Source organism: Condylura cristata, unplaced genomic scaffold (assembly GCF_000260355.1).
Source record: "Condylura cristata isolate star-nosed mole 26May11 unplaced genomic scaffold, ConCri1.0 scaffold00029, whole genome shotgun sequence".
NCBI classification, from domain to species: Eukaryota; Metazoa; Chordata; class Mammalia; order Eulipotyphla; family Talpidae; genus Condylura; species Condylura cristata.
The window spans coordinates 4,879,980-4,883,048 of NW_004567130.1; positions in this window are offsets into that span (position 1 = coordinate 4,879,980).

The following is a 3,069-nucleotide window of genomic DNA, read 5'->3' on the forward strand; positions in this document are numbered from 1 at the left end:
ACCACACACACACACCCTCACCACACACACACCCCACACACACACCACACACACACACATACCCTTACCACACACACCACACACACACACACCCTCCTTGCCTGAAATGTGGGGCAAGAAGTTTTCCTTATTTTGTGCCTGGATCTTAGCATGGGAAAATGTTGATTAGAATAACTGAAAATGATCCACTCAGGCAGGTAGGGTGGTGGACCCTGAAACAGGAGATGAGCAGGGCAGGAGCCTCTTTCTGGCCTCCAGAGAAAGAGGAATACTCTTCCTGCGCTCCAAAGAAAGACCCATCTAGCAGCGGACCTCCACAGGAACAAGAGAACACTATGTTTGTGTCACTTTTGAGAGCTGTTAACTGCTTCTGGCCATCCAGGAGGGACTCCCAGGGTGGTCACCCCTGTTGCTGTCTGTTCCAGCATTCAGTGTTATCCATTTCAGCCTCCAAAGTTTGCCTGAAGACTGCTGTGGTATCACCTTTGTGGCCCCACCAATGAGCACCTCCAGCTCTACCTGTTGGTTGCCACGAGCTCCAGACTCATTGCCAGCGTGGCTCCACCCTGAGTCAGTGGCCTTTTGTTTGGGACTTCCAGACACTGGACACTATCTAGGGCCAGATAGCCAGTTACTTGGGACCTCAAACTCTTTATTTCCCACATGTGTTAAATAAACCCCACTATTTTTTCCTGAGCTTGAGTAGTCCTCCAGTTGTGCACATGGGTGACAACCCATAGAACGTGACTGCTGGCCACTGTCCTTTGCCCCGACAACACTGTTTGAAAAAATTCTGTATTTTCTGTCCTCATACCTTTTCATCTGTTCTCATAGTGCTTAATGTAAGCTGCAAATGCCTCAATAAAATGTTGATGAATAAGGGATATTCTTGGTACTACTGAGAGAATTAAAGCATTTTGAAGAGTCAGGGCTTATATACTAACTTCTTCATTTTGTGAACAGACTCCACTGGCTACACCAAATCCACAAAGGAGGACAGGAAGGCTGAGTTCTTGCTCAAGGTGCTGGTTAGCACTAGAGCCAACCTGCCTCCTCCTTGGAGTCGAAAAAAAAAAATACATGCACATTAACACACACACAATGTCAGTCAAATCAGTTAAATGGCTATTTAACTCCCACGTTTGTTCTTATAATCTGTAAGTTTTCTTTTAGTTACTTCTCGTACTTTGGCTGATATCCCTGAATTATTTCATATCATATTTATTTTATAACTTTTCTGGCAACACATTACCTTTGTTCCAAAACACTTAGGTTGTGCTTTTTTGAAAGCAACATTTATTTTTGCAACTGCTCTGGAAAAACACATGTGATCAGATTCCTAAAAGCCCAGAAACCTTCCTACATGAATCTCCAAGCACACCAGCCCAAGGTCACATCTTTAAACATTACCAACTTTATTAGGCAAGGAATAGAGGGGGAGAAAATGGGATTTAGTTATTGTACTGAGCCTGTATAGGCTCAGCTTAAACAGAGAATAGTCCTACTGAGAACACTCTGACCCTGGTAGCCTCATAAATAGCCCTTCACATAAGGTGTAGCCCAGCCCACTGCCTCCTGGTCTTGCTCAGTGCTCCCGTAGATTGTATCATAAGACTGACACCAATATCTTCTATTGTAAAGGTTATCACTTTCATGACGTTCCAGAACTATTTTCATTCTTTTAAAGATTTATTTATTTAAAGTATTTATTTATTTATGCATACAAGAACTGGGGTATAGGTCAGAGGTGCGGAGGTGGAGTGGGGAGAGATGACTCACCAGAGACAGAGTGGGGAGCGGAACAGGCAGATCTACTGAAATACCCTGCTTGGGGAGCAGTGGGCCGGTCAGGAGAGGTCTGCCACACTATTTGGGGTTTAACCCATCCCACCACCAGGGAGGGACTTCTGGAAATATTTTCTTAGAATTTCTAAGATAAGGTCCAGGAGATAAGACAAGCTCACATTTAAAACAGAATTTTGCAAGTTTTCACTTGCATTATGTTGAGAATTATTCTGAGGGTGAATGAGAAAGACCTCAAGTAACAGCTGAAATGCAGCTTTTTGTTTTAAGAGTGAACACTGAGGTCCATGACAGACTTGTGCAAATCAGCCAGATGCTAACATAGGTGACAGCTCTGTATAATATAAATTTTTGTAAATTTTAATTACAAAATTTACACTTCAAAATGATGAATTGGGACACACTTCAAAATGACAAACCTACCTGGCCCCCATTACTGGATGTTGCTTCTCTCTCTACTGATGGAAACAGAGTAGAAAAATTTTGGATGGAGGTGTCACAAGGATAAACACCAGAGGTGGGGGTGAGGGTGACTAGTCAAACTAAATCCAGCTATGGAAATTTCCAAGAGTCTGAGGAAGGGTCAGAAAAGATCACCAGCCAAAGGTGGGGTGCAGAGAGGATTAGCAGTCATAAGACTAACCCAGCCTACCCTGAAGGCGGTAATTTCCAAAGACACTATAAATGAACACCCCTTGCTTTGGCAAAATGCAGCTGTCCGCTAAGACTGCCCACTTGTGTCTATGTTGGCAGTTCTCTTTGTCCCCCCTCCCCAAACTTGCTGTGTGCTGGTGAATGGGGCCATCTGCTGAATTCTTTCTCAGAGGGACCCAAGAGCCCCATGCACTGTACCCCACGATCTACCTATGAACACGTCTTATCCCTTTTCAGCTCCTTTGACAATATTCAGCTGCTGAGAACTCTGCTGAGTTTCTGAGATTCCTAAATAAATCTTAGCATTTCACTTTCGGTATTAGAAAAAGCAAAGCCAGGTAGTCAGTTTGGGGGAAAAAAAATCCAGGCAAAACAAAGAAACAGGAGCTCCTGTCCTGCGACTCTCCTCTCCCTTGATTAGGGAAAGGCACTCAGAATGACCTGCACTCTATCTTACCCTGATGTCTTTCCGTAACAGGGTGGTCCCTAGGAAAAGGGGAAGTTCCAGGTTCCCTGCCCTACTCAGAAGGAGGGTGGAGCTGAGCAGAGAAAAAGGAAAGAAGAGAAGGGAGAAGAGGAGAGAATGAAGCAGGGTGGAGAGCCAGGAGACTT